This window comes from Tachyglossus aculeatus, chromosome 10 (assembly GCF_015852505.1).
Source record: "Tachyglossus aculeatus isolate mTacAcu1 chromosome 10, mTacAcu1.pri, whole genome shotgun sequence".
NCBI lineage: Eukaryota > Metazoa > Chordata > Mammalia > Monotremata > Tachyglossidae > Tachyglossus > Tachyglossus aculeatus.
The window spans coordinates 8,743,369-8,756,407 of NC_052075.1; the positions used below are offsets into that span (position 1 = coordinate 8,743,369).

Sequence of the window (13,039 nt, forward strand, 5' to 3'; positions counted from 1 at the left end):
CATCATCACCATCATTTTAGCTGCCGCAGAAGCCATGGAAATGTACAGTGCTTGGCACATAGTAAGTGCTTAACAAATACCGTCATCATCATCACCACCATCATTTTAGCTGCCACAGAAGCCATGGAAATGTTTTTGATTAGTTTAGAAGATGGAGGTAATTGTTACCGAAGTTGCACTGCTCTTGTTCTAAAATGGTTTTATTTTTGGTAGTTGCTAAAGGTTTAAACATGCATTCCAGATACCATATTTAATATTCCTTAGGTTCCATAAGCTTCTTAGGCCTTTTCGGACTCCTGAATAGTACTGGGTACTTAAACAGAATCTTATGAACTTGAAAGAGCTCAGTCACCTTTAAACAGTAATTTCTTCTCAACTCGAAGTCTCAGATCCATGAACAGGTTGGATTTACATTGGAAATTCTTAAAGGATTAGCTCAGAGGTTTTCCCACATATCAGTAGAATTAGCAAATGCTTAGTCCAGTGCTTTGCAAACAGTAAGCGCTCAATAAATACTGTTGATGATAATATGAAATGGAAAGAGCCCGGGCTTTGGAGTCAGTGGTCATGGGTTCAAATCCCGGCTCTGCCAGTTGTCAGCTGTGTGACTTTGGGCAAGTCACTTCACTTCTCAGGGCTTCGGTTACCTCATCTGTAAAATGGGGATTAAAACTGTGAGCCCCCCGTGGGACAACCTCATCACCTGGTATCCTCCCCAGTGCTTAGAACAGTGTTTTGCACATAGTAAGCACTGAACAAATGCCATCACCATCATCATCATCATATTACTTAAGTAATATGAAGACTACGAAGATCGGTGTCTATTGCTGGCCATAAAAATCTAGAGCAGATCAGGATGTCCTCCCTCCAGCATAGCTCTTCTGGGCCTTCTTGAATTTCTCAAGTGTCATGAGGTCAAGGAAGGGTACCCTGAGGATCCCCAGAAAATTTTCTACAGCAGGTGTTTGAGGCTTGGAGGATAACCATCTAATGAGGATTCTCCAAAGAGTGGGCATATGCTCTGGGCCCACAACCCTCAAAAATATGTGTTTGGCTTCATGTTGTTTTGCTGTTCTTTTCAGCAAAAATTTCAGTACATCCTCACAAGCCAGAAGCAGAGGAAAGGCAGGGCGTTTTCTTCACCATAATCCCAAGGCCTCTGCAATGCTCAAAGCTAGTTCTCCGGAGGGCTGAAGTGTGTGGTGTCAGATAGAGGGCATGCAGAGTGAAAAGCAGTTACCAGAAACAATGAATGTTAGTGGCAGATGGCCACTCCCCTCAACCCCCACTTCACTGCCCCACAAACACAGGTAATCATAAGTGTCCCTGGGGCTAGTGAGCATATCAGAGAAAGTCAAAGAAAGGCTATGGCACCAAAGACTGACAAGGAGATCCAGAGCCCTGAGCACCACAGACCTTTTCTCACTGGCAAAATGCTTCGACTCTCTATATTTGGCTTGATAAATATTAATTTTAAATAATGAAGCTGATGCTCAACCTCACACAGTCCTAATACATTCTCCCATTTTTCAATATTAGATTTAAAAGTCTCTTTTTACTACTTTAGGCAGAAATCTTGGTCACTGCTGGACAACCAAAATATGAGAACCTACCAGGAGGAAGCCCCTCTCAGGGTCACACCTGGAGAGTTTCCAGTACACTACCAGTCTTGGCTATGGGAGGGAGAGTCAAGAAGAGGCCCATTCATGCCATTCCTAGCTTGGGCAGTGGCTAGAGAGTGGAAGACAGTCTGCTACAAGTCAAAACAACCCATGCTGGGCAGCAGCGGCACAGGAGAGAGTCGAGGGCGGAGACTCAAATTTACTGTGCAGAAGGCAGCAATGGTAAACCAATTCCGTATTTTTACCAAGGAAACTCTATGGATACACTACCAGAATGATCACAGATGGATAGCAGGGTGTTCTTGGAGAGATGTGTCTGTGGTGTCGCTAGGGGTTGGAAATGACTTGACGGCATAAGACAAGACAGACCAGGAGGAAAGGTCTGAAAACATGAAGAAAATCAATAGTTGGGGTTTTCTTTCCTCCATACAAAACCTCCAGCCCTCCAGCAAGTAGAATAATGATTTATTTTTTGATTCTAAGGTTGGGATCAGCAGTATTTGGCAGGTGAGCCTGAACACCATTATCTCTGGTCTCTAGGCCAAAGTCAGGTCTGAAAAGACAAGCTGAATCAAATGTCTGAGGGAAATGATGCTACCGTGGCTATTTATGAAGTGGAAACATCAAGACTCCCAACACTAGAGACCTAAAAATGAAATCAGAGTCAACAAAAATGATACATTGATTATTTAGAGGAAACAATCTACTACCCGAACATCTGCCTCCTCTCCTGCCAGTAAGGACTTTAGCTTCATCACTTTTTAAACAAGGATATGAAAGTGAATTTGTCAGCCTTCACTAAAATTGTTCTGTGTAAAACTCAATCGGTTTTGTGCCTCTCAAATAATAGAACTCCCCCAAGTGCATCACCAAACTCAGTGGCAAAATAGAATAGGCTACAGAATACAGAAGATAGCCCCCCCCCCAGACAGCACCACAGTACTTATACAATATTCTTATACTCTATTATTTCCCCTATCCCTAATCTATTTTGTCTGTCTGTCCCCATAGACTGTAACCTCCATGTGGGCAGTGTACCCACAGATCATAAAAGTGACTGCAATTATTTGTTTCCAATATTTTCCCCCCGGGGCACGTTTGTAGGGGAACTAAGAATGACAGGTAGCCGTTTGAACTGGGAGAAGACTAGGTGAGCATCAGAAGCATAGGAAATAAAATGAATAGAATCTACAAAACATCAGTTTTATGGAAATGGTAAAAATGGTATTTGTTAAGCATTTGCTATATGCCAAGCACTGAACTAAGTGCTGGGGTAGATATAAGATCATCAGGTTAGACACAGTCCCTGATTCACATGGGCTTGCAGTCTAAGTATGAGGGAGAATAGGTACTGAATCCCCAATTTACAGATGAAGAAATTTAGGCACAGAGGAATTGAGTGATTCACCCATGGTCACATAGCAGGAAACTGACAGAGTGGAAATTAGAACCCAGGTCCTCTGGTTTCCAGGCCCATGCTTTTCCCACTAGGCCTGGGTGATACTTAAGTCACTGCATAACATGCTCGGGGAGACTGAAAACTTGTGTCTTTTCCCTGCACATACTTCAACCAAGCCAAAGAAAAAGTCAGTTGTACTGGAGCTGACCTCAAACTGGCCTATGTACTTCTTTCCCTGAACCAAATATGCACCATGCACTTGAACGTACATAATCTTTCCGGTGTATGCCAAAATCCACAAGTGCCAGAAAAGAAAACGATCCCATTATTAGTTCCAGCTCCTCTAGCCTGAAAGCGGTACCCCTGGGCCTGGCTCCCAGAAAGAGAACAAAAAGGTTTCAGGATGATCTATTAAAGCCCCATGCAAATCACATCTCTACCAGGAGACTAATCTCTCGTCTTCCCACCCTATTTCCCTGTCTACTGAATCACCTATATACTTAAGCCCTCACTCACTAAACTCTTAGACACAAACCTTTCCCCCTTCCCTTCCACAGCATTTGCATACATATCTAAATTTGGTTGCTTCCCCTACCAGTAGTTTATTTTCTTTTTCCCCTGCTAGATTGTAAGATCTCCCAAGGCAGTGAACGGCTACTAATTCTATTATACTCTCCAAAATTCTCAATACCCTGCACAGAGTAAGTGCTAATAAATACTTGCACTGATTGAATGCACCTAATTTTGTCTGTATTGATGGCTTCCTATGGGTTAAGGGATAAGGATCAGGGCTAACTATTTGGATTGGGTAGAAGTTATTTCTGCCTGGTATTTTAAATCCTTTACAATTAACCACTAAGCTGCTAACATCATCTGTCCCTCTGAGCTTTGCATAAAACAGGCTCATAGGTGGGGATGTCTGTGGCCTGCTATTGCTACTAAATCATCTAATACAGATTCTCTTGCTTCTCCTCTTCCCTTTCTTACATCAGAAAGTGGAGCTGAAATCAAGGCATAGTGAGAAATGTGGCCCAGCCTAAGACAATATGGGTGAATTAAAAGGGGAGGATGGGAGGGAAAGAGAAAAAAAGAAAAAACCATGCATCTTAAAAATGGTTTTTAGCACTTTAGCTAGCTACACTAACACCTGGTAACTGTCAGGGGAAGGTGGGAGGCTTCTCCAATATCCCTCTCTCACTGCTAGACAAAGACTGCTACAAGGAACTGGGGATTACTGGCCAGAAACCCATCTGGTTTCTGTTAGTGGCTCCCAGGCTCCTCTTTTTCCTAACTGTGAGGAGTTTTATCAGTATCCCAGCCCATATTTCCCCCTTCATATCTGAAGTTTGAGGCTATTAGGACCATATTCCTGGGGAGAAAGAAGGAACCCCAAAAAAATACCCCACATGTATTCTATTAAAATCTGTGATTTTAATACATAGCCATCCTTCATTTTCATTTTTGATTAAGCTACTGAGGATGGAATCCTATCCAGGCATACAGGGGTGGACTGAAAAGACTGTTGTGACCCTCTCTTCCTCAGTGTATGCTTAGAGCTCAAACAAGAGGATTTTCCAAGCAGCAATACTAACTGTGTGCAGAGCACTGCATCTAGTGCTTTGGGGGCTACAGTAGAGTTAGAAAGGAAATTCCTTGCTGCATTAGTTAGTTTGTCTCATACAGGGCCTGTTTTTGATTAAGTCTCCTGGTGTAACGATCTCTGTGAAATCTTTCCTCAACAAGACCTATCCCTATATCACGTTATACCTGCCTCCTCTAGCTCACCAGACTACGGACATCAGAGATTCAGAAACATTCCTATAGGAACTGCCACCGGCTGGTGATTCTGCTCCTGAGGCTGATACCCAGTAAGAGCTATATGATTCTCTACAAAATTTGGCACGGCACTATCAAAGTTTATCTTATTGGAAGAGCACAATATTCCATTTGTTGTATACTTGTCATAATTTTGCTTCCTAAAATTGTGGACTAGTCAACACTGTAAGCAATCTAAATATTTACCTTAGGAACCAAAATAATTGTGCTGAGTTTTCAAAGACCACTATTCAGTGTTTACTTAATTATTGTTTATCCAGACACAACTTCCCCATTTACAAGTCCAGATTTTTTTATCAGGGGAGCCAAACAATTCTATAGGCTTAGCAATAGCTACACACCCTGATAACCCCATATAATGTCGAGTAAAGATTCCAATCTGCCTTTTGCCTCTTATTTTAAGAGCTCAAATAACTAATTTTCACTTCAATCAACTGGTTGTGGGGGTAATTAGTTCTATGAAGCACCGAAAGCAGCGATAAAAGCACAACAGAGGTCAGTTTGGAAATTGGGTCCATCATGGGCCATCTTATAATTGGTACTTTAAACTTCAGCATGCCAATGCGGGAGCAGCCACCTTAATTTTATCACCAGTGTGACACATAATTCAATATTTTCATTAACCTGGGGCCACAGGTTCAAAATGTCTCTCACAAACCCTCCCTCCCCCCCATAGACAATGTATCTTTTTAAACCAAAAGCAATGCTGGGCAATAAATTGATTACCACATTAACTCAGTATTACAAAGGTCATAGTTTGTAATACTCTGAGCCCAATCCAACCAGATGCCACAGGAGAGTTTTGATTAACATCAAGCCTTCTCTCCTTCTCCCTATGAGCTGAAAAGTCAGACTGACAAGGGCCAATGGGCTTGCTATCAAATGAATGCATCATTCAAGTCAAGGTTTATAGATGACTAATTTCATAGCAATTACTGGATTTTTCAAAGTCTGTAATTTTATTCCACACAAACTACTTTTGGTGAAATATGACCATAAAAGATGGCTAGTGAGACTACCTGCAAATCAGTCTTTGGTCCTTGGATTCTGCTCCCTGGCTCCTTTGTAGGTGCTTTACCCGTTCTAGGATTACTCCTATGACACTCCACTAAACAGGTATGGTTAAATCTGGAGTGGAAAGTTACAAATCTTTTCTCCAGTTCTCTATTTCTTCCCTCGTCTGAGCAAATGAGGGACAAAGAACGCTTCCTAGAGAACACTGCCTACAGAAGAAGAGGGAGAAAAACAATGGTCTTCTAGGCAAGTGCTTCCTTGTCTTATCTTGGAAGACTTACAAAAGTGATTAAGAAAGTTGAAAATAGGAACTATGGAAAAAACATGTGAAAGAAACTGAGGTGTTTGACCTGGAGAAGGATGACAGAAGAGTTAAACGTTTTCAGGTATAAAGGTTCTTTATGAAACTTGATATCCCAGTTTCCAGAGATCCAAATTAGAGGTTTCAAACTGAAATTACAGCAGGAGAGATTCTGGTTGGACCAAAGGAAGAACTTCTTGATTAGGAAGGTGACAAAACCCTCAAACTATGAAGGGAGGATTGAGGGGGGTGGTCTCATTTTTAGGAAGCCTCCAAAAAATGATAGAAAATCATCAATTCAGGATGTTTATGCTGAATCTGTCTGGAAGCAGGGGGCTGGACTAGATGGCCTCTCAAAGTCCCTTCAACCCCTAGGATTCATTGAGCCAAATATTTCCTTTCCCTACATACCCACACATAAATCTTTTTATCTGCTTTTCTTTCTGTCTTCTCTATTTGTGTGAGTCATGTTTCATTGCCTCTGCAATACACTCAGCTTCTTAACAAATTATCAGACTTGAGATTTCAAAGATGCTTGTGTCTGACCCACATTTCCTTTTCCAGGAATTGACCAGTTTTCTGGGGTGACATGACAGCTGAGCCAAATTTCTCAAAAGAGATGACACCTCCTCCCTCACATATTCTGGCCTCTTCATCTAATGATGACAATAAGAAGAATAAAAATTGTTAATCATTTACTATGTGTCAAGCACTTATATAAGTACTAGGATAAAAATAATCAGGTTGGACACAGTCCCCGTCTCATACAGGGCTCACTGTCTAAGAAGGAAGAACAGCTATTGAATCTCAATATTACAGTTGAAGAAACTGAGGCACAGAGAAGTGCTTTAAACATGAGCAGACTAGTAACAGAGCATGATTAGAATCCAGGTCCTCTAACTCTGAGGCCCATGCTCTTTTCATTAGGTCATGCTGCTTCCTCTGCCATGAGAGACCAGAGGGGGATTTATCACTGGAAAGAGAAGGACATGTAATGGACACTCAACATAGAGATTTTGTTGCCAACCAGATCTGGTTTGGGAGCACCAGTTGGGGCAGGGGAGGGTGAATCTTAAATCCATATTTTGTGGGACCCCAATAACAAAAAGGAACCAATAGCTTTCGTTTTCAGGTGAGTTGCTTGCTCCATCGCAAGATGACAATAGTGACATTTGTTAAGCACTTGCTAAGTGCCAACCACAGCACTAAGCACAGAGTTAGATTTAAGAAGATGAGATGCTGTCTTGCACTCAGGTAGGGATGGGGTTGGAGTTGGGTCAGTAAATTCACTTTGAGAAGGAACAGTGGGGAGGGGAGAAGCTGGATGTGGAAGAGAAAGGAAGCACCAAAAATCAGCCCTGTCAAAGTTAAAAAATCCCTGTACATGGCACTGAATCAAACAAATACACTTTCTGGGAAAGTGCTAATTCCCAAGTTAGCAGTTGCAATTCTCTAATTAGCACAAGGCAAAGCTGATTCTCTGAATGTCAGTTGCTGCTGCTAAGCAATGCAAACCACCAAGGCTGGTTTCTATTATTTATTTATTTTTTATTATTTTGATTTTTTTTTTTAGTCAGAAAGGGCCTGGCTGATTTGGCTTATTGCAATGTTCCTGGAGGATCAGCTAGGTGTTAGTTTCATAATAACACTGTTTTAGGGAGATCAGGTGTCATTTCACTGGCATTCTTTCCCCACAAGTGCTCCCACAGCAGTCCAGAACATCTCTGCTCAGCAGAGACTCTTTGAGGTAAAACAGATTTTTAAAGTACCGGAGAGGTTTCCTTCTTAGGTAGCATAGATGGCAGCAGCGTGTCAAGTCTGGGAAGAAGCGTGGGTGGAAAAGCACCAGCAGCCTTGTGTGTTTGTTTTGAAACCGTAGATGCATGGCTTGGTCTCTTCTGGAGTAGCATTGTCTTCCAGATTTCTGTCTGCTTCAAACTCTGTGAAGCCAAGATTGGCACTCGAACAGAAACAGAAATTCTGTACTGCAGTTGAGTGCAGTGGGTAATCAAATTCAAGGCAGATATGACATCAGGGTTAAATATAAAACCACATTCTTTTGAACATTTCCTTTCTTTCAGCTCACAAGCTCCTTTTGAAGTTGCTAGTTCATAGAAGCCGGACGTATCAGTCAAACTCAGTAGCCAGTCAAGCTCAGTAGCCACAAGACTATTGCCCGTTCCTTACCGCCTGAGGTTTGGGTATCATCAGCGTAGAGATGGTAGTTGAAGCTGTGGGAGCGAATGAGTTCACCAAGGGAGTGAGTGTAGCTAGAGAACAGAAGGGGACCAAGAACCGACCCTTGCCTCTCTGATGGTATTGGGAATCCCTAGAGGACCTAAGGGATAGACCTAGGAGTTGCGTGGAGGCAGGAAAGAAAACTCTCACCAGCCAGGTATCCCTAAAACCCTACTGAAGACACATCTCCTCGGAGAGGCATTCCCTGACTAAGCCCTCTTTTCCTTTTCTTCCACTCCCTCCTCTGTAGAGAAGCAGCGTGGCTCAGTGGAAAGAGCCCGGGCTTTGGTCATGGGTTCAAATCTCAGTTCCGCCACTTGTCAGCTGTGTGACTTTGGACAAGTCACTTTACTTCCCTGGGCCTCAGTTCCCTCACCTGTAAAATGGGGATTAAGACCGTGAGCCCCCTGTGGGACAACCTCATCACCTTGTAACCTCCTCAGTGCTTAGAACAGTGCTTGGCACATAGTAAGCGCTTAATAAATGCTATCATTATTATTATTTATTATTACATCACCCTGACTTGCTCACTTTATTCATCCCCCATCCCAGCCCCACAGCACTTATGTACATATCTGTAATTTATTTATTTATATTCATGCCTATCTCCACCTCTAGACTATAAGTACAGTGCTCTGCATACGGTAAGCGCTCAATGAATATGATTGAATGAATAAGCTCGTTGTGGGCAGGGAAGGTATCTGTTATATTGTACTCTCCTAAGGGCTTAGTGCAGATACACTAAGCTTATTATAAATTCATAAACAGAATTGACTGACTGAAAGACCATATCCAGGAGACACGCCAAGGTGATGAAGACACAAGCACACAGCCGCAGCTGCCAGTACTGGAGCGAGGAGGCCCAGGATGGATTCCTAGGGGAGCTGTATGGCGGCCTCAGAGCCACCGTGCCAGACTGGTATTGAGAAAGTTGATCCAAAAGTGACATTTAGAAACATACAATTGAACCAACCCACTCAGTTACGCAGAATTAGTCATTCAGAAACCGACACTAGGGAAACGTATTATTGTGCAGGTCTCTAGGGATTCCCAGTACCATCAGAGAGGCAAGGGTCAGTTCTTGGTCCCCTTCTGTTCTCTATCTACACTCACTCCCTTGGTGAACTCATTCGCTCCCACAGCTTCAACGATCATCTCTACGCTGATGACACCCAAATCTACATCTCTGTCCCTGCTCTCTCTCCCTCCCTCCAGGCTCATATCTCCTCCTGCCTTCAGGACATCTCCATCTGGATGTCTGCCTGCCATCTAAAACTCAATATGTCCAAGACTGAACTCCTTATCTTCCCTCCTAAACCCTGCCCTCTCCCTGACTTTCCCATCACTGTTGACGGCACTACCATCCTTCCCGTCTCACAAGCCCGCAACCTTGGTGTCATCCTCGACTCCGCTCTCTCGTTCACCCCACACATCCAATCCATCACCAAAACCTGCCGGTCTCACCTCCACAACATCACCAAGATCCGCCCTTTCCTCTCCATCCAAACCGCTACTTTGCTAGCTCAATCTCTCATCCTATCCCGAATGGATTACTGCATCAGCCTCCTCTCTGATCTCCCATCCTCCTGTCTCTCCCCACTTCAGTCTATACTTAATAATAATAATAATGGCAATTATTAAGCGCTTACTATGTGCAAAGCTCTGTTCTAAGCACTGGGGAGGTGACAAGGTGATCAGGTAGTTCCACGTGGGGTCTACAGTCTTAATCCCCATTTTACAGATGAGGTAACTGAGGCACAGAGAAGGTAAGTTACTTGCCCGAAGTCACACAGCTAAGTGGAGGAGCTGGGATTTGAACCCATGACCTCTGACTCCAAAGCCCGGGCTCTTTCCACTGAGCTACGCTGCTTCCATTTGCAAGACATACTTCACTCTGCTGTCCAGATTATCTTTGTGCAAAAACGCTCTGGACATGTTACTCCCATCCTCAAAAATCTCCAGTGGCTACCTGTCAACCTATGAATCAAACAAAAACTCCTCACTCTCAGCTTCAAGGCTCTACATCACCTCGCCCCCTCCTACTTCACCTCCCTTTTCTCTTTATACAGCCCAGCCCGCACCCTCCACCCTTCTGCCGCTAACCTCCTCACTGTACCTCATTCTCGCCTGTCCCGCCATCGACCCCCTGCCCACGTCCTTCCCCTGGCCCGAAATGCCCTCCCTCCCCACATCCGCCAAGCTAGCTCTCTTCCTCCCTTCAAAGCCCTCCTGAGAGCTCACCTTCTCCAACAGGCCTTCCCAGACTGAGCCCCCTTTTTCCTCTCCTCCTCCCCATCCCCCCCGCCCTACCTCCTACCCCTCCCCACAGCACTTGTATATATATTTGTACGGATTTTTTACTCTATTTATTTTACTTGTGCATATCTTCTAGACTGTGAGCCCGTTGTTGGGTAGGGACCATCTCTATATGTTGCCAACTTGTACTTCCCAAGCGCTTAGTACAGTGCTCTGCACACAGTAAGCGCTCAATAAATATGATTGAATGAATGAATTTACTATTCTATTTATTTTGTTAATGATGTGCATATAGCTTTAATTCAATTTGTTCTGATGATTTTGACACCTGCCTACATGTTTTGTTTTGTTGTCTATCTCCCCCTTCTAGACTGTGAGCCCGTTGTTGGGTAGGGACTGTCTCTATATGTTGCTGACTTGTACTTCCCAAGCTCTTAGTACAGTGCTCTGCACACAGTAAGCGTTCAATAAATATGATTGAGTGAATGAATGAATGAATGAATGAATGGCATCGAGATCTCAATTCTATAATTGGTTTCATTTTGTGACAACATCACGAGGAAACATTAAAACAAATGTACCTACAAGCACTCAAGTTTCTCTAGACTGTAAGCTCACTGTGAGAAGGCAATGTGTCTGTTTATTGTTGTATTGTATTCTTCCAAGTGCTTAGTACAGTGCTTTGCTCAGTAAGTGCTCAATAAATATGTTTGAATGAATAAATGAATGCTTCATCCAGTTGCATCTTTGGGATGATAATCTTAATGTTGCAATCCATGCCCAAGACAAAAAACTTTTGGAAGTCAGAGCTGTCTGTTCCCTGAAAATCTATAATCTCTAAACAATTGTATTCCACTCCCATTATTTGTCTGGACTTTTGTCCTCATGATGCTTCTCCCCCACTAGCCATTTCTACATGTTTTCCTGTCTAGGATGGTTGTTCCTTTTCTCACAAGCTGATCATGGAATGGAATTTGGCCCTTCTACTAATCGGTGAGGCAGGAGCATGAGAAGATTCTACATAAAAGTCGACAGTCAATGCGGCCCTATGAGGTCACTATGAAGCATCTGTGCAGAGCCTCCCAGCTCTGGGACAAAATTATGGTGCAATTTTCCTCTCATCTCCACTCTCATAGGTGAACTGGGTCCAGGCCTTTCTTTTGTCAAAAAAAAAGCTTGCTGCTGTCTCAGTAGAGCAACAGAATATCCTAGCAAATGTATTCATCATTTTTTCAAAAAATACTCAAAGGAGGAACTGAGTGCATTAAATTACATAGTGGTTAGGTCCCTGAAAGTCATAGGCCCTCTGAATGGTCTCACTTAAGTGTTCCTCATTTTTTTTAGGCTTATTTATATGACTAATTTGATGGAGTCTCCAGACACAAATGCAGACGAGCCTGTTTCACCAAGACAACTTTGGGATGGAGAGTCTGTGCAATGAAATGAATTATAGTGCGGGTGGTTTGTGCAGTGCTACCTGCAATCAGTCGTATTTACTGATCGTGTATTGTGTGCAGAGCACTGTACTAAGTGATTGGGAGAGTACAATACAACAGTTCAACAGAGTTTCCTGCCCACTTTCTCTTTTCCTTAATGACATGTTCCCACTGGGGCAATAGGTGCAACAAGTAAGTCAGTGGGAAGAGATGTAGCATATTGCTAACTGCACCCAATAATTACCTTACAAAATGTATTTACAGCCAATGTGAACCAGAATTGAGGATGCTTTGCTGTAGTACATGAGAGAAAATGGTGATTGCCACAGGAGCCAGTTCATAATAATAATAATGGTAATTTTTTTTCAAATAATTGTGGTATTAAGAACTTACTCTGCACCAAGCACTGTCCTAAGTGATGGGTCAGTTTCAAGATAAGCAAATCAGATAGTACCTGTCCCACATGGGGCTTACAGTCTAAGCAGGGAAGGAAAACAAGGTATTGAATCCCCACTTTGCACATAAATAAACTGAGGCACAGAGAAGTTAAATATTTTGCCTAAAGTCATCCAACAGACAGATGATGGAGCTGGCATTAGAACCCAGGTCTTCTGATTCCTAGGTCTGTGCTCTTTCCACATCGAGCCATTATGAGGGATGGGCATCATACAGGAAGGATATTCCCTTCGAGTTTATACTATGTTTTTCAGTGTGGAGAAATATTTATTACTGAGACATTTTAGGTTCCTAGGATTAAGACATTGAAAAATTGTGGAAATGGTTTTTGATTGCAGGTAACGATGTAATTTAGTATTGTGAAGACATGCGGACACAAGTTGTGTCACCATCTCTGTTGTCTTTGCCTTAGAATGCAAGACCCGTGAGGGTTGGGAATGTCACCCTTTCTGGATAAATGTTGTATTTTTTCAAGAAACAG

At 42.9% G+C, this 13,039-nt stretch overlaps 1 protein-coding gene and 1 non-coding gene across 4 annotated transcripts in view; one reads left to right on the forward strand and one right to left on the reverse strand.

The window, feature by feature from the left end:
• KCNIP4 (potassium voltage-gated channel interacting protein 4) overlaps positions 1–13,039 on the reverse strand; it is a 696,461-nt gene that overhangs the window by 605,566 nt on the left and 77,856 nt on the right. The gene's annotated exons all lie outside the window — the stretch shown is intronic.
• Positions 1,624–1,761, forward strand: LOC119933866. The gene has a single exon (XR_005452734.1). It is a non-coding gene; the product is annotated as a small nucleolar RNA SNORA7 (small nucleolar RNA).